Source organism: Staurois parvus, unplaced genomic scaffold (genome assembly GCF_062004578.1).
Source record: "Staurois parvus isolate SC_StPar_1 unplaced genomic scaffold, SC_StPar_1.0 ptg000006l, whole genome shotgun sequence".
Classification (NCBI taxonomy): domain Eukaryota; kingdom Metazoa; phylum Chordata; class Amphibia; order Anura; family Ranidae; genus Staurois; species Staurois parvus.
The window spans coordinates 4347728-4373642 of record NW_028317802.1 but is presented as its reverse complement, the minus strand read 5'-3'; positions in this window follow the sequence as shown (position 1 = coordinate 4373642).

Below are 25915 nucleotides of genomic sequence, written 5' to 3'. Positions count from 1 at the left end.
TCAAGTGAAAATCAGTTAAAAATCATGATCATAACATAAGACAGACAAGGACTAAAAAAAGGAAAAAAAAGTGTTAGATTTTAATTGGGCTTTAAGTTTATCCAAGAAAAAAGAGGTATAGGTTTTGGTTTATGATGCTTTCAGGATGTACGTCTTGCCCAACTAAAATAACAACACGTTCATATAAAAATATTTTAAAATAAGGCAAAGGGGAGGTTTAAACTCAGCATCAGAACATTGACAAACAAGTTATGATATACAATTTAAAGTAGTTTCACTGCTGAGGGGCTGCAATAACAGGCATTGCAATGAACTGGTATGTCACTGCCTGTTTCCAGGTTTGGGGGTCTGTGCCCCCACCCACCTACTCCCCTGTGATTTAACAAATGGATCTGCTGATCGGTGTGTCAAATCTCAGACTAGATCCCTATGTTGTTAAACAACACAGAGCTCCATACAGGGAGAGTGGTCACTCTCCCTGTATAAAAGAGAAAATAAATAAATCGATCTGTAGTATGAAGCAGCACACAGCAAACACTTGCTAGGCACACAATTAATCCCTTGATTGCCCCTAGATGTTAACCCCTTCCCAGTCAGTGCCATTAGAACAGTGACAGTGTATATTTTCAGCACTGATCACTTTATTAGTGTCAGTGGAGATGTCAGTGTCATTAAGTCAGTTCCCACAAAGTGTCAGATTGCCTGCTGCACTATCACAATCCTGCTAAAAGTCACTGATCACTGTAATTACTAGTATAAAAAAAATACAAATTCCATTTCATGTCCCATTGTTTTAGATGCTATAACTTTCAAACCAATTATTATACGCTTACTGGGATTTTTTTTATTTTTACCAAAGACATGTAGCAGAATACATGTTGGCCTAAGTTTACAAAGAATTAAATTTTTTTTAAAATGTTTATTGCATATTTTTTATAACAGAAAGTAAAATACTGTTTTTTTGAGCATGTGATGTTACATCTGTTCCTGGCAGCAGACATCGGTCCATATTATCTATTTGAACTAATATCAATCATGTTGTTTAACCAGTTGCCAACCGCAGATAGCCGAATGACGGCTACACTGCGGCCTCCCAGAACACGCTCTCAGTTTGCATCCTGTCAGTTGCTCCGATGATCGCTGGTCCCAGCCATGAAATGTTGGCCGTGACCTGGTCATTGTAAGGGAGCCAATGACAGCGCTGGTAGGCAGGAGTACATGGGTGCATGCCCCCTACCTGGAAAAGCAGAACCACATGTATATACGTGATTCTGCACAGAGCGGCCACCCTGTAGAAGTAAACCTACAATGGGCTGGTCACCAAGCAGTTAAAGGGACCTGGAATGTGATTGGGGCTAGCAGAGGAGTGGGACAAAACTAAGTATCAATGAAAAGAAAAAAGGGCTGTCAAGGGAACCTGTCACTTTACCCAACATAGGCAATATGAGAGGTGTAAACGGATAAGGTGACAAGGTCTCTTTATAGTATTTTTATGAGAGCATGTCACCTTGTCCATTCAAGTAAAAGTGGCTTAATCTATGCAAACCTTATCCCTTGGCATCCTTATAGTTACCTTACCAGCACTCCCCTGATGCTCATTCTTCTATGAATGCAGTTGCTCAATACCAAGGTGCTTTGGGATATATAGGAGCAGGCGACCTTCTCCCATGATGTAGTTTTCAGGCGCAGTAGGCAATTTTTAGTCTTTGTCATATGATATAGAGGGAGACTTCACCACATTTACTACGTTCTGACACCAGCAGATTCTGGGTATTTTAGTAGTGGCTGCAATAGAAGAAGGAACAACAAGGGATTGCAGGAGAGGTGAATCAGGTGGTCAAGGGATGGTCCTTTCACTTTGCTCTGAATGGACAAGATGATGGGTGTACTGTTAAACTATGTGGGATTTACTAATTAACATTATATCAACAACCTCGCCAGTCCCTAATGCTCACCAGTTGGCATTATTAGTTGCAGGGAATTACTAAATACACATGTATGTCTACCATGCATGGGGAGTACTTAAGAGAAAAAAATCCTGTCACCAACTTAAAAAAAAATCAAATAAAAGCGCAGAAAAAAACAAGTATTTTAAGTACATACTCAGAGCATTTTTCTTTTCTATTTCAAAATTATTTATTTTATTCCCTTGCAGTGTATCTTTAAATTTGCTAGGGAACTGGACCACTCCAGCAAGAGAGGATTCCCTAGCACAGCCATGGCTCCCCTTCTTACTTGCCATGTCATAGTCCTCTCCTGTTCTGGGAGTTTCTAGTTACTGTCTGTGCTGACCTAGCTCCTCCGCCCTTCACCTCTCATCTGCTTGAAGCTTTTTAAGTGTCTCTGCGTTTTTTTTTTTTGAACAATTTTTTTTTTTAATTTTTCACAAGCTTTACAAAACATTGCAAATATACAGATAACAATTGTATAAAATTTGAGAACCAGTTACCATTAATAATAACCAGGTACAGTGACATTAACAGGTGGAGTGATCAGCTTACTATAAGGTATGCCATCAATGCATACATGAAGAATATTATATGACAGAAATTTCAACTGTAAGCTGCTTGAATAAGCAAAAAAGGCCAACTGAGATAACCTATATTAGATTTATAACTACACATGTCTATTACAACCTTTACGAGATACCTGTGTACAAAACAAGTTCATATTTTATTGCTATGATAAAATGAAAGGGGAATATGGGGATTTCTGATTCTTGCTGTGCAGTGAGAGCGGTTCAACCAGTGATGCCATTGTTTCCAAAACTTTGTGCATTTACCATTCTTGATTGCAAACATAAGCTCAAACTCTGTTTGCTTGTTGACGTATTGTAAGAATAGAGACAATTCAAGAGGGTCAGGACTTTTTCAAGATGACGCTATGACTCGTCGGGCTGCAAAAATGCCATGTATTATGAAAGCAGGCTTGGATGAGGCCCATGAATCATGATTCAATAGACGTAGCGCTGTGCCGGGATCACAGCTTATATTGCGTAGAGAAACAGTTGAAGTGAATGAGAAATCCCCATTCCCAGAACAGGACCACCATATGTGTAGTAAGGTGCCTAGATTACTGCAATTTCTAAGCAGTCGGGCAACACATTCAGGAAGATTTTTGAGAGTCTCACTGGAGTATAATACCAATTATGTAGTAACTTTAAAGCAGTTTCCCAATGAGTGATGCATCTCGAGGAGGTAAGCAGTAGTTGAGCAGCTTTTTGCCACTGGGCTTTTGTGAAGACTTGAGATAACGAGGTTTCCCAAGCAACCATGGATGAGGTTTTTTCCTAGAATGAGCTATGATTGAGAAGGTGATAGAAAAAAGAGATTCCTTTGTTTTGTTGTGTCGTGGTGTTGTCGTATGTTATGGTGTCCAACAGAATCCAGTCAGCTTTGTTAATGGTTTTAAGGATAGACCTTACACAGAGGTATTGGTAAATGTTGGGAAGGTAGTAGATGCTTTGTAATGTTGAGAATGAGCATATTGTAGAGTGTTCCATTAGGTGGCCAATGGTAAGTATACCAGCAGAAACCCAAGTGTTCAGGTTTAGAGCATGTGACAGGAGTTCTAAAGAGAGCCAAAGTTTGTCGTAGTCGAGTTCCATGGAAAAGGTTGTACCTTTTGCCAGATATTGAAAGCTGCTTTTATGGTAAGGAACGGAGAGATGTTAGGTAGAAAATCCCAGAAGTGTGCCACCTAGGATACCTTGAAGTGAGGAGCCAAGGATTGAGTGTTCTATGGCGACTCAGACATGGTCCTTGGGTTGGGACCACCATCTTCACAGTTGATCTAGGATTATTGCCTGGTAGTATGTTTTAAGATTTGGTATTCCCATTCCTGCATCTTTCTAAGCCCTGAAAAGAGTTGACGTTCTGAATCTTGGTTTCTGCCCCCCCCCCCCCAGATGAATTGGATCAGTATAGCTTGTAGCTTTTGTAGATAACTTTGGGATAGAGGGATTGGAAGCATTCTGAAGAGATATAATATAGTAGGAAGCAGTGACATCTTTGTAACAGCTGCTCTGCCAGCCCATGACAGGTGTGCTGTCTGGAGATTTGTGATATTTTGCCTTGTAGTTCAGCCCATAGATAGAGGAGCTTGGGGCAGATAATTTGATACCTAAGTAATTAATGGTTGCGTGAGGCGCCCAGGAGAAGCCCAGAGGACATTGAAATAGATTTTTTTGTTTTGTCTGAAATTGCAATTGGCAGCATATAGGATTTCGAAATGTTCACCTTATATAGCGGAAAGTTGGCTAAATTTGTGTAGGACTGTGGTCAATGCCTCAAGAGATGTAAAGGGTCTGTGATGGAGAGGATAACGTCGTCTGCATATAAGGCAATTTTATATTCTCCATCTCCTATTTTAAAGCCTTATATGTTGGGATGAGAGCATATAAGCTGTGCCAGTGATTCCATTACTAGAGCAAATATTTTTGGGGAGAGGGGGCAGCCCTTCCTGGTGCCATTGGAAATCATGAGATATTTTGAGAGGATGCCAGCAGTTAGTACTTTAGCTGAGGGGTTGGAGTATAGCGCTTTGATGGTGGTAGCGATGTATCCCTGGATACCAAATGCACTTAATACAGCTTAGAGATAGCTCCAAATGCCTTTTATGCATCCAGGGATAAAAGAAGGGAGGATGTATGTAACGTTTCTGCCCATTGGAGAAGATTAAGTGTGCGTCTAGTGATGTCTACAGTTTGGTGATTTTTTTATCAATCCCACCTGATCCGCATGGATCAGTAATGGGATCAAGTCTTCTAGTCTGTTAGCTATTATTTTGGAATAGATCTTTATATCGGAGTTTAGTAAGGAGATCGGTTGGTAAATTGCTGGTGAAGTGGGTGGTTTATCTGGTTTAGGCAGCGTCACTATGAGAGCTTCCAGTGACTCCTTTGGAAAGGATGCTGAAAGAGCCGAACTATGGAACAATTTCTGTACGTGTGGGGTCAAGAGGTTACTGAAGTATTTATAGTATTCATTCCCAAAGTCATTGGGATCTGGTGCTTTGTGTTGGGAAAGTTTGTGAATAGTCCTCTGTATTTCTGATAGAGAGAAGTGAGTAGAGAGTGAGTAGATAGTTTTATATATTGTGAAAGATTCGGCAATTTCACTTTTTGAAAAAATTTGTTAATTTACGATTCTAAAGATAAGTCCTTAGATGCATTTGGACATAAATTATAAAGGTCAGAGTAGAAATCTGCAAATTGATTTGCAATTTGGGCGGGGTTCGTGACAAGATTATTAGAGGAGTCTAAGAGATAGGCAATGCGGGTCTCTGGGCTTTTATATATCTACACAAGTGAGGCTTTTACAACTAAGTGACTTGCATAAAATACATGAAATGCACATATAGTCTTTTAGGAAGATTTTTTATTTTTGAATAGGGTTTCTTTAAAGTGTTACTAAACCCAGGACCTTGCATTCACTATATCTGGTCTCCCACAGTACACACAACATGGAAGTGCAATTATTTTAGTAAATATAAACTGCTAAATACCTTTTCTCATCATCAGTTAGAGCAGTCTTGTCACTTCTATTCTGTTCAGCCGAGTACTGGTTAAAGCTTGTAGGAGACGTTTTCATTCAGGACCCCTAACCTCTGTCTGGACAGTGCTCATTGGCCCTGTGCTGATCACAAGCACTCTCCCACACAAAAAAACAAAAACCTCTCTAGCAACACACACCAAACTGAACATGTGCAGAGTGACTCCACATGATAGGTCTTATCAGGAGATAAGAGGGAGACACTGGAAGAAGGGGAGGATCAGAGAAGACAGGATCAAACAGCGTTTTTACACAATGGCAGCACAGTGGCTAAATGGTTGGCACTTCTGCCTGGCAGCATTAGGGTCGTTGGTTCAAATCCCAACCATGGCACCACCTGCCTGGAGTTTGCATGTTCTCCCTGTGCCTGTGTGGGTTTCCTCCGGGTACTCCGGTTTCCTCCTACACTCCAAAGACATGCTGGTTAGGGACCTTAGATTGTACGCCCCTTGAGGGTTAGGGACTGATGTGAATGTACAATATATATGTAAAGCGCTGTGTAAATTGACAGCACTATACAAGTACCTATAATAAATAATAAATAAACCCCTGAGGTTCCACAGTAAGTTTAACAAGCATGCTTTACTGTATATACAGACTGATTTTACTGTTGTGGTATAGCAACACTTTAAGCAAATTCCATGCTATCATAATTTGTATAGTATATAATGTGTTTTAATGTTCCTTTAGAGATTTCTGTACTGTATTTTCTTTATACTAAAAGGTTTTTCTTTTTTTCCTAAAAAAATCGATAAACACGCATGTAACATTCCAGTAACACCCTATTACACAGTGCAAATGTGCTAATGTAACACTTACCTACTGTAACAACATATGTTTTTTTTTATATCTACATAATATTATTGCTTTTTTTGGCCTGTAATCCCCTGGGAATCCAGAGCAATATTGGTGTAATTTTGCCTCAAGCTGTGCATGTTTACAAGGTGAATTTGCATTTACTTTGCTGGTGTCATTAGGAATACATCCCAGCGACAGAGCCACAGGGATGTATGGAAAGCAAAATGGTGAGCTTAATAGGCACTGTGAAAAGGCGATGTAACAGAAATGAGCTAGAGAGCTGAACTTTGCTTCACATGTAGGCTGATTTCACACATACAATTTGTTGCTGCTTTTTTTTTTATTATGAATGATAAAATTTTGTAAACTGGCCAGAGAAAAGAACAAAAAGAGATATGAACTGTTTTCTCTACAGCCACCCCTTAATCTATAGGACGTTGTTATCTATTGGATGCTAGGCCATATATAGATTACAATGATGCACTAGTAAGCCCAGACTGACCATCTAACAATTCTCACAATTGCTGGAAGGCCTAATGGATCTTAGTTTAATAGGAGCGTCTAATATAGCGAAATCCAATGAGGTTGTGCAAGATAAACTATAACAACATTACTGATACACACAATGGGGGGATATTTACTAAAACTAGAGAGTGAAAAATCTGGAGCAACTGTGCATAGAAACCAATCAGTTGCCAGATTTTATTGCAAAAGCTTAAAATGGTTGTAAAGGTTCAAGGTTTTTTACCTTCATGCATTCCATGCATGAAAGTAAAAAAACCTTGTGTGTAGCAGCCCCCCGCCAGCCCCCCTAATAATTACCTGAGCCCCATCACGATCCAGCAATGTGCATGAGAACCGCAGCTGTCCCGGGTCTCTGCCTCCTCATTGTTGAGACAGCAGCATGAGCCATTGGCTCCCTCGGGTGCCCCCATAGCATGCTGTTTGCTATGGGGGCACTCAACAGGAGGCAGGGACCAGGAGAGCTGGCAGATGACCCAAAAGGATCCGAGCTGCTCTGTGCAAAACTATTACACAGAGCAGGTAAGTATGACATGCTTTTTATTAAATAACAAAACAAAAAAAACAACCTGAACCTTTAGTATCGCTTTAATTGAACAAGTTGGGGTTAGAAGCTGATTGGCTACCATGAACAGCTGCACAAGAATTTTCACCAGAATTTGAGTGGAGCAGTTTTAGTAAATCTCCTCCAATGTCCTCCGATAACTGGCATTTCCTTATTTACATGCGATCATCTGTGATTGGAAACAGCTGATCACATGACATAGCCAAAGTTTTCGTTCCACTGACCGGTGATCCGCTATGCCCAGGGACACAGCACACCACCGACCGTCATATGACGTCCTTCCAGAACGAGAGAACCATCGCCCATCTGTCATTTCCTCATATGGCGGGCGGGAGGCAGTTAAAGCTGACTCCAGCTTTCTTTGTATTTCAGTTTCCATTAATGTTTTGCTTGTAAATAATTTGACTAACCCCAAAACTAAAATGATTATATTGCAGTTTACCAGTCCTTATGTGGTGGCTGCTTTAGTTTTCCTTTAGGCCCTTTTTCCTCATTTTCACCTGCTGATCTGACCTGTAAGTCTGTTATTTTCAGCCTTTTTTAAGAGACCAAGTTGTCCAGAAAAAGTGGCATTTAGAGGGTTGAAACAAACTATGTACCACTGATGTGGTGATTACAATGATCCTGATGATGTAAAAATGTTGCTTTAACTGCTTAAAAAGTCTTAGATGGAGTTCATCTGTAAAGAAAATAGCAATGGGTCCAGTTGACTAACTCAGCTCCTCATCCCAACAATGTATATATTGTAGACAAAAAGAAAAGTAATGGGATTTTAACGGTGCTGAAATTCTCCCCTTCAGAAAAAGACTCATAAAGACTAAATCATAAAACAGAAAATTTTATTTTAAAACATTAAAATGTCTTGGGGTGAATACCCCTAAAAACAGATATAAGGGAACCACAGTTCAGCCACCCCTTCCGGTATCATCTTCCTCCACATATAGTCCGATCATATAATGTGTGAAATGCACGAATAGGCACAAGACCCTAAAAGGTCATATAACAAAGAGGGAGAACATCAGATTGATGTGGATGTTGACCCAACATGGTTCGCATAAAGCTTCTTCGAGGGTTCAGGAGATACAAGTGGCTGTGGCTCCTAAAGAAAAATATAATACAATAATATACAAATATAGAAACCAATATTATGAATCAAAAAACTAACCATGTATACATGAAAAAACAAGACAAAAGAAGAAAAAGGCATCCATTTACAAAGGTAGCCCTCAAGGGGTGATAAATGCTCACAAACATGGCTGGAACGGTGGAGTTCAACTGTCATTTTTTAGTCAAGTCCATCTAAATCTACTAGTGCATCTAACATTACCCTTTCCCCAGATTGACAATGCTGCTGTTCAAAAGTGCCTCTCTTGCTGCTCCATAGAGTGGAAACACTCTAGGGGAGGTTTACTAAAGCAGGAGAGTACAAAATCTGGTGCAGTTCTGCATAGAAACCAATCAGCTTCCAGGTTTTCTTGTCAAAGCTTAATTGAGCAAGCTGATGCTAGAAGCTGATTGGCTGCCATACACAGCTGCACCAGATTCTGAGTGCACCAGTTTTAGTAAATATCCCCCAATGTTTCTTTTTCTCTTTTTTTTAAATGTGTATGAAAAATAGTCAATTCTTCTTAACATTTTATTTTAAAAGTGAGAGTAATCTTCCTTCAAGCCAATGGATCTAAGGAAATGAGGGTGCAAAGTCCCTTCCACTCTTTAGATTGCGCAAAACGCATCAAAAACACGGCAAAAACGCAACACAAAACGCACTGCAGAAACGGATCAAACACAAAATGCCTAGGTATGAACCTAGCCTTAGTAAATCTCCCCCTCTAAAACAGGAAGTATTTTACTGGCCAGATCCCCAGGCAAAAAAAATCTAAAAAAGAGAACTAATGCAGCCACCATATCTAGAGATCAGTAAGCTGTACTAAATTTCATTTTTGAGGGGTCTAATTCCGCTCTAAGATCACTATCCCCCCCCTTCAAAAAAAATTCTAAAAAGCATTAAAGGCATCAAGATGAGGGTTTATTCACTCGGCCATCCTGGGCTGTAAACTGCGGAGATATCTGTGGCAGGTATGACCAGATGTTTGTCATGAGCTGCGGACAGGGAGCCTGTACTAATCAATCACAGACTGGCACTGCCCACAACTATCGTCTGTAATCGCACAAGGAGCGATTACACGTGGTTAGGGACCAATAAGTGACCCTGTACACAGACAGTTTAATCCAGTGCCACTCATCTTTCCCTAATGGCATGTAATCGCCCCTTGTGCAACTGCAAGAAAGCTAGACATGTTCCATCCGTTTTGCTACGAACCGAAATTCAGACAAAATTTGCATTATTTGGATTGTATCTGACTCCCCGAATTACAATAGTAACACATTTCAATGAATCCAAAATAAATTACCGTATAACAAAAACATTTAGTTCATTCGTATTTGTTTCATTCAGACAACCTGATGCAATAGCTTGGGCCATTTGCTAATGTTTGAAGCATAATGTAACAACATCATTGATGATCTGAATTGATTCGGATCCAATTGTTTTTATTGTAGTGAGCTTAGAGTGAATATTATAATAAGATTTTTTGCATTGGAGTTGAACTTTAGAGACCATCCGTTTAATTTCCATGTGCGTGGCCCAACAAACAAAGTCAGTTGAGAATGGGGAAATGAATTCATTTTACTAACATAACAAATGAATATGTATTAATTACTTATATTACAATTATTATAGTCTTCCAAACTTCCAAAATAACAAAAGAATATCAGAACTTCCGAAAATACGAACAGATTTGGAACAACGTTATATACTCTCCGAAAATAACATAATGATTATGATGAGACAAAATGATTTACTAAACGAATGAAAATTAAACAAAACAATGTTTTGCCATTGTGCACATTCCTAAGACCTGGTTCACACTGAATGCAGATTTGAAATCGCACTATTTCACTTGAAGTAGCACAATTTCAAAGCTGAAATTTCAAAGAGCCCTGAATTCTGCAGAATTCTGTTATATATTTTCTGTGACTGAAAGGCTTGGCCACTTTTGGCTCGCTATTTGTCCATAATACTACATTTCATATTGATGGTCCATCCATGGGAGAGTGCACGCGATCAGCACAGGGCCAATCAGCACTGTCCAGACAGAGGTCAAGGGTCCAGCATCTTCCTAGAGCAAAATTAAAACTCCTCCTACAAGCTTTAACATGGGCTCGTCTGGACACTGATAGAAGTCACAATACTGCTCTAACTGCTGATGAGAAAAGGTATTTAGCAGTTTATATTTACTAAAATAATTGCACTTCCATGTTTTGTGTACTGTGGGAGAACAGATATAGTGAATGCAGGGTCCTGGGTTTAGTAACACTTTAAGGTCTTATGCACACTGGACGCTATAAAAATGCCAGTAGTGTTAGCTATAGAATGCAGCATTAAAAATGTGAGTTTTGTTGCGTTTTTGCATTAGCAGTTTTTAGCGTTTTTCAGCATTTGCGTTTTTTAGCATCTTTTAGCAAAGCTATACTCCATCAAAAATGTGAGGCTCAAAAACTTTCATAAACACCAGATAGCCATGTTCTTCAGCGTTTTACAGCTAAAAAAAACTCCTCTTGAAACCCACTAGTTCTGGGGTTTTTTTCAGCCAGAAAACACCCCTGCAAAAAAAAAACACTGATTAAAGCCTACAGTGGATATAAAAAGTCTACACACCCCTGTTAAAATGTCAGGTTTCTGTGATGTAAAAAAATTAGACAAAGATAAATCATTTCAGAACTTTTTACACCTTTAATGTGACCTATAAACTGTACAACTCCATTGAACAACTAACTAAAATCTTTTAGATGGAGGGAAGTAAAAAATAAAAAACTAAAATAATATGGTTGCATAAGTGTGCACACTAAAAAACAGCAGCAGTAAAAACAGCCAGCGCTTATGAAGGCATAAAGGGGATTTCTAGAAAGAGCAAACCCCAGTAACTTACCATGTATGTGATGCTTATGTGAAAATCTAACTCTGCGTATAGGATGCATGGCAATGTCCCTTGCCCTCCCACAATTTATTGTTAAATACATGGGAAGCCAATTGCCAGATTGCCTTGTCTGCTAAGCAAGAATATGCCTACCTGAGAGCAAGTATCAACTATAGGATAATGTAGAATCTTTAACCTCTTGCCATCCGCCTGCTGTTGATAAACGGCAGGGCGGTGGCACTCCAGGGGCGGGTTGCTGTTCATAAACGGCACCCGCCTTTTCTAGCTGTGCGCGCTCCCTGGGAGCGCACAGCACCGCGATCTGGTGCCCGCTGTGTCCTCCGGACACAGTGAAACACCGATCGTCGGACGGGACCTCTGTACGAGGTCCCGATCATGTGATCACTGATTGGCGAATCAGTGATCACATGCAAAGTAGTAAGCAAGATGTCACATGTGACATCATTACTTACTACGTGTGAAATCTGTGAATGATCACAGAGGTCACATGGTACAAGGCTATTCACAACAGCCTTGTACCATGTGACAAGCTGTGACCAAGCACAGCTCACTCAGTACTTCTCAATGACTGCAAGAATGCAGACAGAGAGAAAGAGAAATTATTGCTTTTACATCCTATATGGGTGTAAAAGCAATCAGTGTAAAAAAAAAAAAAAAAATCTTCATCATCCCCCACAAGTAGTACAGTGTCATCATGGTGACACTGTACTGCTAGGGTGACAGTATGTAAAAAAAAAAATAATAAAATAAAAAAAATAAAATAAAAATGTAAAAAAAAATGTTTAAATAATTTAATGTTTTATAATTTTTGGTTATAAACTAATTTCGATTTTTGTTTTTTTACTAAAAAAATAACGGAATAAATTTTGGCCAAGATTTATGATGAAATATTATTTATTTGCAAAATTTTATAAAAAAAAAACACTTTTTTTCAAAATTTTTGGACTTTTTCATTTACATAGTAAAAAAAATAAAAAACCCAGCGGGGAATAAATACCACCAAAATAAAGCTTTATCTGTCTCAAAAAAATGGTAAAAAATTCATATGGGTACAGTATTGCATGGCCACGCAATTGTCATTCAAAGTGTGATAGTGCTTAAATTGCACTGGACAGGAAGGGGGTAAAAGTGTCCGGACAGGAAGTGGCTAAAGGAGCTATTGCATAAGACAGCAAACAGGATTGGGGAACATAAATTAAGGCATTACAAGGACAAACCATGCTGTAAAAAAAAACTGATGTTGGTAAGGCCTATTTTGTTATTTTGTGAGATGTCTTGAGAAGTCAAAGTTCGAAAAAGTGCAAATAACTTGGTACCTTTTTTTGGAGAGTTGGTAAGTAAATACACCAGAGAGTGGATCTTTAACTAGGCAGAAGGGTTAATTTTGTGATTGTAATTTCAAACAGCTGTATAACTTAGCTAACATGCCATCATAAAGACATTTATGTTTTTCTGGGTTTGTGCTCCCCTGTGCTATAATCAACTGTTTGTTCCATGTAAATGGAACATGTGCCTTTGAAAGTGTTTTTTTGGATGGCTGGTCCATGATCACATTATTTAAATAGCAGTATTTCCTTCACAATAGACTTTTCTGTGATTTTGCTCTCCCCAGTTTTAACTGTGTCCACACGGGCACTCTTTTGTTAGTAATTGATTCATTTTACCACCGACATATCTTAACTAAAAGCCACAAGATAAAGAAATTGATTTTGTATATTAGCATAGGGACATGTATTTCTCATTTACTTGCACATTGTATGATCAGTCCTAAATATCTTTGAGAGATGACTTCCCCATTAAGTATAATTTTGTGAAGAAATTAAAAGTGGACTTCCTTCCACATTTTCCTCTTTGGTTCTTTGAAATTAAGTTACAGCTTGCAATGTGCAATGGAAAAACCAGGAGAATTGACAAATTGCTAATTTTTTTAAACTCCTGAATATATGCATGCAGATTCATCCAGTCTGCAGAGAATAATACAGTTCATGAATCACGAATGCCTGAATTCCTAATTTGCAAGATTCTATACAGATCAGACAGCTATACATGCAAATATTTGAGGGAATTAAAAAGTGATGAATCAAGTGATGAATCGGCACTTCTCTTACCACTGTAGTCATCTTTATATCTGTAAAAAGTGTACAAAATATTCAAGCTGAATTCTGACAGTAACAGCCATAAAATTAGACTTACACATACAGAGTACTGAAAAAAAAATATGTTAGAAATAAGTACATAAACATGATGGTAAATTCCAGCCTTTCATGTCTTTGCTGACATATCTAGACGCATGAAATTCAGCTTTCTAAGTGTTCTTTTTTCAGGATGAAAGAGCTCAAAACAACTTTGTGGTCGGTATCTCAGACATGACATAACTATGCTACACTGTAAGCATACTATAAACATACTAGAAAAGATGTATAAAGCAGTTTGGTTGTTAGATATTATGGAGATGGGATACATATATATATACACTATATTGCCAAAAGTATTGGGACACCCCTCTAAATCATTGGATTCAGGTGTTCCAATCACAGGTGTATAAAATCAAGGCATGCAGACTACTTCTACAAACATTTGTTAAAAAATGGGTTGCTCTCAGGAGCTCTGTTGAATTCAAGCATGGAACCATGGTAGGTTGCCATCTGTGCAATAAGTCCATCCATGAAATTTCCTTGCTACTAAATATTCCAGTCAACTGTTAGTGGTATTCTAACAAAGTGGAAGCAACTGGGAACAACAGCAACTCAGCCACAAAGTGACAGAGAGTGTAAAATGACAGAGCTGGGTCAGCGCATGCTGAAGCCCACAGTGAGATGAAGTCACCAACTGTCTGCAGAGTCCATAGCTAAAGACCTCCAAACTTCCTGTGACCTTCAGATTAGCAAAACAACAGTGTGTAGAGAGCTTCATGGAATGGGTTTCCATGGCCGAGCAGCTACATCCAAGCCTTATATCACCAAGTGCAATGCACAGCGTTGGATGCAGTGGTGTAAAGCCCGCTGCTACTGGATGAATCACGTTTCTCTGTCTGGCAATCTGATGGACGTGTCTGGGTTTGGTGGTTGCCAGGAGAACGGTACTTGCCTGACTGCATTGTTCCAAGTGTAAAGTTTGGTGGAGGAGGATTATGGTGTGGGGTTGTTTTTCAGGGGTTTGGCTTGGCCCCTTAGTTCCAGTGAAGGGAACTCCTAAGGCGTCAGCATACCAAGACAATTTGGACAATTTCATGCTCCCAAATTTCTGGGAACAGTTTGGGGATGGCCCCTTCCTGTTCCAACATGACTGCGTACCAGTGCAAAAAGTAAGGTCCATAAAGACAATGATGAGCAAGTTTGGGGTGGAGGAACTTGGCTGGCCTGCACCTCTACCCAATAGCACACCCTTGGGATGAATTAGAGTGGAGGCTGTGAACCAGGTTTTCTCATTTGACATCAGTGCCTGGCTTCACAAATGCGGTTCTGGAAGAATGGTCAAACATTCCCATAGACACTCCTAAACCTTGTGAACAGCCTTTCCAGAAGAGTTGAAGCTTTTATAGCTGCAAAGGGTTGGCCAACTCAATATTGAACCCTATGGACTAAGATTGGGATGCCAATAAAGTTCATGTGCATGTAAAGGCAGGCGTCCCAATAATTACCCATTTTTCTTAATTGGTTTAACTTAAAAAGAATATGTAAATTCTGGGCCAAAGTTCTATGAATCTTGTGTGAATACATTTATAACTAACCCTAACATATTTAATTGTTGTATTTAAAAGAAACAAATGACCGTTTCTACCCCAGAAATGTTACCTCCATGGTAAAGCAAGCCCCTGAAAGTCCAACACAAAGAATAAATGACAAATAATGAAAAAGAGATGCAGACTGTATAATTCTATGAATTAGTCCTTTTCATGTTAGCTTTCACTCTAAGATTAAACTCTTGTCAAATGAGAGGCATTCAGTTGGATTGCCTATATACCAGGGGGATGAATAACACAATAGTACACTAAATGATCCAGTGGCTAAGTGGTCAGCACTTGCACCTGGCAGCATTAGGGTCATTAGTTTGATTCCCAACCACTGCACTACCTGCCTGTAGTTTGCATATTCTCCCTGTACCTACGTGGGTTTCCTCCCACACTCCAAACACATTCTGGTGAATTGGCCGTAGTATGTGTATGTATGAATGTGAGTTAAGGACCATAGATTGCAAGCTCTTTGGGGGCAGGAACTGATGTGAATGTGTAAATTGCTGGTGTTATATAAGTACCTGTAATAAATAATAAATGCTACATATAGCCATGAAAACCACTGAGTGGCTGTTGAACAAGTATCTTGAGCAGAATATTGGGTTAATTTTACCAAGAACAATTGGATTGTGATGTATTATATGTATCTGAATTTGGCGCTCAGCCTGTGGAGCCTGGGGACTGAGGAGCCATGGAGGACATTCATCTGTCTTAAGGGGCCGGGAAAAGCTTGAATGTGAAGCTTGGACCTCACTAGAATATGGTGTCTTCTACTGGGGTGCTGGCAGCTGATCCAAAAACTGCTTTACAGTCAGGAGCATCGATTAAAGAATGCCTGGTCAGCTCCAAAGTTCTTTATCTGTGAGCACTGTCAGAAATTTTGTTCCTTTATGTGGAGTACGCTAGTTCATGTGTACCCTGTGCCCTTTCTCTCTCTTCCTGGAGAGTCTATAAAATCTTTTTTGTTTGTGCCTTAAAGTGACTGGTGCCCATCTATTCACATCCCATTGACTTTTGTAAAACAAAAGCGTATAACTAGCAGTTGCTTGATTGTACTGTAGAATCCACAAAAATCCTACCAGTACCCATTTAACATCAACATCAGCAGCTACTATATTGCATAGCCTTCAACATGGGTGGAGCTACAGTTTCACAAGAACAACGGTCCTACCTTGAGACTCTGATAGGCAAAAATATGTATCTATGGACAGTGCATATACCTTCATTACATTGGTGGTCAGTGCAAATGCTCCTGTTACATTGGTGGTCGGTGTTAAATCCCCTCTTAGATTGGTGGTTAGTATAGGAATTCCCCATTATATTGGTGGTCAGTGTAGAATTCCCCATTACTTAATGGTCAGTGTACATTCCCCCATTGCGCTGGTGGTAAGTGTAAATGCCTCTATTACATTGATTGTCAGTGTAGAATGCCCTCATACTGAACAACAATATAACAGTGGGGATTTGCAGAATTTACAGTTTGTAAAAATTAATTGATTTGCTCATATTAGTGGGGGTATTCATCCTCCCACTGACTAACAACCCCAGGTATTTTTTTCTGACCACTATCTAGGGCAATTTATCTCCTACTGAACACTACTGCTGCTGAGCTCTTCTACTTGTAACACCCTGCTATAAGTGCTCGATGCAGGATGTTAAAGCGAATACAAGATGGTAGTGTTCTGCAGAACAGTGGCAATCACACTCTGTAGAACAGCCCCATGGAACTTGCATGCTGAACGGCAGGACTTTACTAAAGGCGGAGGGATATATATATATATATATATATATACATATATATATACAAAAGCCTGGGAGACTTAGGAGGAAGTGAGAGGGGAGAGATCTGGAGGGAGGAGTGTGATGACTGCCGGAGGAGCGGACCAGGCCGTGGAGAAGCAAAGAGAATCTGCTGATCACTGACCCTGCCGCATTGTCTATAAAGCTAATGTGCCAGCTAATGTGCTAGCAGGCGACCAGACAGAAAGCTGGACCGGAGAGTACATGGAGGCACCATCCGAGGAGAGAGAAAGACTGCCAGGATTCACCAGATGCCATTCCTTGGGTGAAAGAGTCCCACGCATTACCAAGGAAATAGAACACTGACACTTGCTTCATATTTGCTTTTTTCCTGCACACAGTTGAGGACATTGCACATAGTTATGATAAGTTGTGGCCTAGTTCCTCCAGCAGCTCTTGCTTGACCACACTCAACATACAGTCTTATCATCAGAATTGATGGCAGGACAGCCATTTCATAGCTGTGTCACCCCCATCATCAATTTACTCTTTTAAAGAAACCTTTTTCGAATGTGCCAGTAGTCTTGTAGTCTAGAGAGGAGCTGCCCTGACTGAACAGTCACTTCTGCAAAGCTTAACACCTTACTGCTTTAGATCTACTAGTGACTATTGCTTTAAAGGGACATTACACAAGTCAATTGCTGCTGTCAGGGGGAGTGCTGTTCTTCCCTTTCTTTATTGCACTGTTCTTTAGAAACCTCTTCTTATTGTGCACCAACTGGGCCCCATCATACGCAAAGAAGACTCTTCACTGCACTAAGATTATGTTGGTTGTTTGGGGTAAAGAGCTCTTTTCTTATTTCAGGCTACCTCCCTGTCATCAGGTCCTGAAGGCCCAAAGACAGTTAGGCTACCTGTTTGATAGTTCTAGCTACTCACTGGGGACTGTAAAGCCACCCCAGGTTGAAGATTTTGGGTTAGTTTCTGAAAAGCAGGCCTGCTAACATTAGTTGGGACCAGGGGCGGACTGACCATTTGGAAACTCGGGCACTGCCCGAGAGCCCGGGGTCAGTAGGGGGTCCCATAAGATGCCCCTGGTACCTTTTTCATAGGCTTTTTTGAGTTTGGGCAAGGACACAGGGGCCCCATGATCCCCTATTGCCAAAGGCCTCATGAGTTGTCAGTCCGTCCCTGGTTGGGACTGTGATAAGTGTTGTCTTTTTCTTATTTAAAGCTGACCCAAGTAACAACTGACTCTGCACACACCAATACTGTTTATGTTGTGTAACCAAGCTACATTGAAGTTTGCTATAAACCCCTTACCAGTTTATTTTTTATGAGTTTATTTTCTGGTGGTGATTTATTCAGGTTAGGAGTGTACTGTGGTATCAGCAGTGGTTGGGCTTTTAGAAAGGGGTCCAGAGCAACAGGGAGCCTGAAAATAATCCAGCAACTCCTAAGGGAGTAGTGCACATACTGATGCCAGGTATTAGTTCCTTCCAACGACCATAAATGTAAATACATACTCCTGACTGCTGCACATTGCATTGCTTTGACCGCTACACTCTATGCTTTTTAGAACATTACATTGACCATGACCTCTTCATGCTATGCTGTGTTTTACATAGGTCTAACTAAAGTGTTTATTGTCTCAACAGGTACTCATTGCTGTGCAGTTTGTAACTTTTAGATTTAAGTTTATCTTCAAGATTGACTCAGACAAAGTGTTAGTTCCCTGTGTATATTTGGTTTTATTTTATTAAAATGATTCCTTGGGTTTACTGTCTGTGAGTCTGTGTCACTCTCACTCATAGCACAGTAATTAAGGAGTATTTTGTGGGTACAAAAACTGTAGACTGTGTACATTTTATGCTATAATTAGGATTGGACTTTACTTTAAAATGACACTAAACAATATTTTTATTCTCAAAGAATAATTCATATACATAAATGACTTAAAGTGGTGGTAAACCATTACATATACCCAGGGAAGTGACAAGCCTCAGGTGATAAACAGAGATTAAACAAATCCTCTGGCATAAGTTGTACCTGTCTATCTGCAGTCTTCTCTTCTCTACAATCATTCAAATTGCTGAATTTATAAAGGTTGACTGACAGTTCAGAAAAAAAGGGGAGTGGAGCTCTGAGAGATAATTGGAGGTAAAAGACACACCCCTTTCACTTAGAACACATGAACAGAGCTGAGGCTGTCAATCTGTTGGAGGTCTCTCCCTTTCACCTTTTTTTCCTTTGGTATCAGGAAAACTTGACAGAAGTGATTCATGCTGATAGCAGAGGAACAAAGCAGCAGACAGAAATGACACAGCATTGTTGATTGAGAGAAGTACATTTTTCCTGTTTGAGGTTTACAACCACTTTAAAGTAGAGCTAATGGTACACTTTATTTTTTCATTTTGGATAGATTAAGGGAGTTATACCCGTCAATTTTTTTTGCCACCTGTGTCCCAATGGGGAGACTTACCTTTGTTTCCTATACCATAGTCAAAACAGGAAGCGGGAGGAAATCTCTGCAAATTAAGGGAATCTCTTGAGGCCTCCCCAGGTCAGCAGAACTAGTGTTCCCATTGGAAGATTATCCCTCTTTTACTGTTCTGGGGACAACCCAAATGTTGGGATTTTCTTTTACTTTCACTTTCAATGATAAATATGACAAACAAAGAGGGTGAATCTCCCTAACAGTCCATAGTCCCATAGTCCCTGGAGGAGGCTGAGAGCAAAATAATTTACTTTTTATGAGTTAGGAATAAATACTATACTCCTGTTCGCTTGGCTGGTATATACACCTCAGTCAGTCCTCTATGTACCCATTGTCAGCAGGGTGATGGTAACTTCTACTATATGGTCTGGACCTGCCCTAAACTCAGGGATTTTTGGACTTTTGTCTTAAATGTCATTAACGATACTTATGATTTGACCTTGCCCCTAGATCCTAAGGTTTTGTTTTTGGGAGTGCTGGAAGGAGCTGAACTTAGTCGCTATGTCAAATTGTTTGTATTCCTTGGTTCCTTTTATGTCAGGAGGGAAATTCTCCTTAAATGGAAATGCCCTATGCCTCCAACTACTGAATATTGGCATACAACTATTAATTTGGTGTTATCCCTGTATAAACTCACTTATGTCAGTAGCAACCGTCCTAGGAAATTTGATGGCCTGGATAGATTCTTGGGGAGGTGAGTTAGAATATGATTTTTGGATACCTCTGCTGCCACTCTCCTGTAGCACTTTAACTCCCCCCCTCCTCTTTCTTTATCCTTTTCTTTCCCCTCCTCCTCCCTCTGCATTTCCCCTCTCCTAGCCATCCCTCCCCCTCTTTCCTCTACCTCCTTCTCCTGTCCTACACCCCTTCCCTTCTTCGCCAATTTTTGCTGTTGCTCCTGGGTTGGTGACTTGAGGGAATGGTTGCTATTTTTTCTATTGTCTCTGGATTATAATGTGACTTTGGTATGTGCATATGTAACCCTTGTACTTTTCTGTCTTGAATGACTCCTGCCCATGTGCCTTTCTTCTGTTATACCAATCAAGTGCACTGTATGATTTGTTTGTTCATTGGTTGTTGTTCATTGTTATTTGCGCTGCAGTTTTTTAAGAAAACCATTTCTGATAAAAAAAAAAGAAGAAATATTTGAATAGATTTTTTTAAATTACAGTTTAGTGACACTTCAGGACATACCTAATATATAATGCAATTATGATGCTTTTTTGCTGTGGCATGTTATATGTATCACATCCTTTTCTTTTATTCTTCAAGTGTCTCTTTTCCCAAAGTCTTATGTTGGAAGGTATGCAGATTTAAAGTGTTACTAAACGCACAACAGTAAAATCAGTCTGTATATGCAGTAAAGCATGCTTGTTATAGTCACTGTGGAACCTAAGGGGTTAATCCTTTGCATTGTGTAAAAACGCTGTTTGATTCTGACTTCTCTGATTCTCCCTTTCTTCCAGTGTCCCCCTCTTATCTCCTTATCTTCTGTCCAGATGGAAGCATGGTGATTTAATTTCGTAAGTTTGTACGTTTTTAGCCCTTTTCCCTTGTGAGTGCATTTCGTTTGTTTCTAATGATTTTTTAATAAAAATTAACTTTACTGCACTATGAGGGGTCCCTCTTTCTTGTTTAGCCATACATGATACCTGCTCTACTGATTCCGGTTATGTGGAGCTCCCAGTGACCAGGATACATCAAGGACAAGGAGTTTTTTGGAGTATTGCTTATTTTACCTATGTGATGTGGGTCAATTGGGTAGGTGAGCATGCATGCTTGATGGTGGTGGATATCACACGTGCATATTAAAGGAGAACAGTTACAGAATTATATACCTTTTGCTATTCACCTTATATGGACTGTCACATTGTATTTTATTCATGTTAATGAATTTCTCAATATTTATATGACTCACTGAGTTTTTTTTGTATATTGTTTGTTATTGGTCCATTACAGTATATACCTTGTGTCAGGATTTTATTTTTTTTGTGGACCTCATTTACACCTGTTGTTATAGTGTATGTATACACTTTGTACTTTTTATATTCCTTTTTTTTCTTAAGGACACTATTTTTTACACCATATATGTATTGAGTTGAATTTATTATTTTTTATTTTGTTTTTTAGTGCAGCACTATTTTCTTTATATTCATTTAGTGGTGGAACACGTATATGGTTTCCTGATGCTTCCTGGTTTTTGTTTTAGTTGTAGTGTAGGTTTGTATTTGTTTGTGTGGCAGCGCATAAGACCTTTATCATTATTGTTCTTAAACCCTCCTATCCTTTTCAGCCAAGGAAGTTGCCATCTTATCCTCTGTTTAATCATCAACTGCCATGTTGCTGCACATGCGATCAGTTATGAATCCAGCATTTGATGGTTTGACAGATTAGTTGAGAGCACAAACACATTTGGCAGTTACATTCCCAGTATCTTGGGAATGTAACTGTTTTTTAAAACTGTTAATAGATGGGTATCATTCCACTTTAAGTGCCACCATTTATTCCTCTAGCACCAGCACAGCACCTTCAAAAAGAATGGCTGGAACAGCCCCTACCTATAACTTTGAGATAAGCCTTTTCTCAGATGTATCTGGAATGCAATACAACCTCTCCTCTGAAGACTCAATTGCTGTCCCTCTGTATTTACGAAGTGACAGATACTCAATCATGTTGTATTTATCCATCTCTCTCACCCAGTAATGTTAATTAATTTGATAGAGCATTGCATCTCCTTCAAGAGTCTCCTATAGGAATTTGTTGGTGGCTTCCTTTTGCCTGAGATCTAGTATCTTGTAAGTGCAAGGACACATTCCTTTCTGCCTTGTTCATCTATCTTCTATTTAAATCAGAATTTGTTCCACTTGAAGGAAAAGGAAGAATAATGCAGACAAATTCCAATCACTTTGTCATTCTCTTGTTCGTTACTTTACACTTTTTAAAATACAGTTCCCAGAGAATTTGTAAGAATCCTCACATCCATATGTATATTTTTCTATTAAATGCACAAAGATTAGACCATTATTCTCAACCTTTGTATTATCTTTACATCCTTCTGTTATACATTTTACTTAATGTTTCTTACAACAGCACAAATACTCAATACTTTGAATTCCTTCCTTGGTTTCTTCACACTAGGATGAGTCATCGTCTAGTGAGATTTATGTTAAAGAGATTTTATGTCATAGCTTTGCTGATGGGCTCTTTGTGAAGTGCAAAATGACCAAGCAACAGTCTTTCCTGACTCATTTAGAGAAATTATGTAGATACAATCATTAAAGCTCATACTTAACCACCTGCCTACTGTTGTTGTAAACAAATGGCTAGGAGGTGGATTTCTGTTTCAGGTGGATGTTCAGCCTATTAATGTTGGTGAATCAAGCCATCTTCCAATGGCTCCACTCACAGGTGCAGAGTCAATACCAATCCTTCTGCTTTTATGATCTCTGTGTTTGGTCATAGAAGAGACCAATTACAGTGATAACAGATTTACACACACTTCAGTTTAAAAGAAATAAAAAAAAACAAACATACATACTCACCTATGGCTGTAGTATTGATACCAGCTGCATCTGTTTCCTCTAAGTCCAAGAACTGAGTGATTGGTCTGCAGATCGGTCTTTAGCCTGCATAAAGTTGGTAACTGTCAGTCACTGGCTCTTTGATCTGCCCCTCCTGCACTCACTGGAGTGCTGGGCTGTGCAAGGGGTGGGATCACTGGCTCAGGCTCTCAGAGGTATGCTGAGAGGGTGAGCTAAATGCTGGTCCCGGCATCTGGGTGGGTCCCGACTTTAAAGTTGGGATCACTCCATTGCCTGTACTGGCTCAGTGCCATCAGCCAACAGCAGCTGAAAATGGGTCACAGGAGTGCATATTGAAGTGCACTCCTTGGATCCATAGGAGAAGTGGGGCATCTCATTTAAATCTTAGCTCTCCCCTTCCTCTTACAGGAACTAATGAGTCATTTATTTGTTCCTGTGATTGCAACAAACATGAGAGCACGCATACCCACAGGCGTAGCAGCAGCTAAGGTATTACATACCTGGCGCTGGAGGCAAATGGAGAGAGGGCTTTGCGTGCTAAGTTCCAGACTCCTCTTAAGATAGGACAGAAGGAGTCAGGCCCAAAGTAGCATGGGTCACCCGCAGGAGTGCTTGTAGAGATGATTTGACTGAGGATTCTTGTTAGAGGTACACCCAGGAGCACAGCTGATGTACGGGAGTGGTGTCTGCAGACAGGTGGCACCCGTGAGAGATAGCAGGTCTTTAGTGTAGCGGAGGACAGAAGAGGAGCCAGGGTCAGGTGCCAGGTGGAGATTTGAGCAGACCTGGTCAGATAGATACCCAGGGTCATACACAGGAGGGCAAGTGAGAAGATCCATTAGCCAAACTTAGGTTAGAAGCAGGAGAGCAAGTAAGAAGATTTGTTAGCCAAACCCAGGTTATAAGCAGGAGAGCAAGCAAGAAGGTCCGTTAGCCAAACCGAGGTCATACGTAGGAGAGCAAGTGAGAAGATCTGTTAGCCAAGCCGAGGTCAGGTCAGGAGATGGGTAGAGAAGATAGGTCAAGGAACAAGCCAAGTCGGTAACAGGAGATTGCAATAGCAAGGAAAAACAGGACAAGGGTACTGGGGTGCCAGAGATCAACCAGCAATTGGAGAAAGTGATTGGCTTCCTTATAAACTCCATCTGGTGCCAAACTGAGCCAGTGGTATGTGTAACTGTGCACCAGTGCGCATGCCTGTTCACGGGAATAAGCATTGATGTGCGCCACTGCACATTTCTATGACCATGCAAAGTACTGGCAGGTCTCTGAGTACTGCTGCTGTGGACAGACTCATGACATAAGGATCTTTACAGGGGCGGACTGACCATTCAGGCATTCAGGCATTGCCCGAGGGGCCCGGGGTCAGTAGGGGGCCCATGAGAAGATCACTGTCCAGTGACAGTGTGGGGAGCAGTCCCAGATCCTGACCCAGAAGTAGCTCACCTGTCACTTCACCTTGTGGCAGAGTGAGTCGGGTGACGGGTCCAGACACTGTGCTGGTGTGCTGGTGGAGCCAGTGGGCAGTGGGAAGGTGAGAGGCATATCATCCATGGGTGCTGGGTGTTCACTGCACACACCCTGCACCCCCCCCCACCACCATGGATGATATGTGTCAGGAACAAAGTCCGAGGTGATCGGTGCAGGGGAAGGACACAGACAGCACAGATCTCCCTAAATGGATTTCAATGAAACAGCTGAAAACTGCGGGAGGGAAAGACTTTCAGCTGCCTCATTGAAATCCATGCAGGGAGATCGGTGCTGTCACTGTCCCTCCACTGCACCGATCATCCCTAACTGTGCATCGGATTTCCCTCCTGGGCCCCCCCCCCCCGTGATCCTCAGACCCCCCTCGCAGGTCTCTGATGACTCGTCTTCTCTGACAGTGTCCAGCCTCTCCCCCATCCTCCACTGCAGAGCAGAGGAGAGAGGATTTGCTCTGCCTCCTGTCCAGATCAGTTGGCAGCTCTGTGATTCTCCCTCTATCCCCTCCCCCCCTCTCTCTCTCTCTCTTTACCTTTCTCCCTCTCTCTCTCTTTACCTCTCTCTCTTTACCTCTCTCTCTCTCTCTCACTCTCACTCCCCTTCCTTTCCTTCCTTTCTCCATTCCTTCCTTCCTCCTTCCCTCCCTTTTCTTCCTTCCTTCTTTCCCTCCCTTCTTTCCTTCCTTCCTTCATCCATTCCCTCCCTCCCTTTTCTTCCTTCCTCCCTTCCTTCCCTCCCTTCCTTCATTCCTTCCTCCATCCATTTCCTTCCTTCCTCCATCAATTCACTCCCTTTTCTTCCTTCCTTCATCCCCTCCCTTCATTCTTTCCTTCCTTCCCTCCCTCCCTCTTTCCCTTCCTTCCTTTCGCTCTCCCTCCTTCCCCTTCTTTCCTTCCTTCCTTCATCTATTTCATCCCTCCTTTTTCTTCCTTTCTTCCTTCCTCCCCTCCTTTCTTCCCTCCCCTTCCGTCAGTCCACCCGCCATCCATCTTCTTCCTTCCTTCCTCCATTCCCTCCCTCCCTCCCTTTTGTTCCTTACCTTCATTCCTTCCTCTATCCCCTCCCTTCATTTTTTCCTTCCCTTCCTCTTCGTCCTTCAATCATTCCATCTTTTCTCCCTTCCTCCCTCCCTCCCTCCCTTCATTCCTTCCTTCCTTCATCCCCTCCCTTCATTCTTTCCTCCCTCCCCTCTTTTCATATCCTTCCTTCCTGCCTCCCTCCCCTCCTTTAATTTCCTTTCTTCCTCCCTCCCCTCCTTCCTTCCCTTTCCTTCATTCTTTCCTCCATCCATTTCCTTCCTTCCTCAATCCATTCCCTCCTTCCCTTTTCTTCCTTCCTCCATCCCCTTCCTTCATTCTTTCCTTCCCTCCCTCCCTATTTCCCTTCCTTCCTTTCGCTCTCCCTGCCTCCTCTTCTTTCCTTCCTTCCGTCATCTATGTCATCCCTCCTTTTTCTTCCTTCCTTCCTCCCTCCCTCCCCTTCT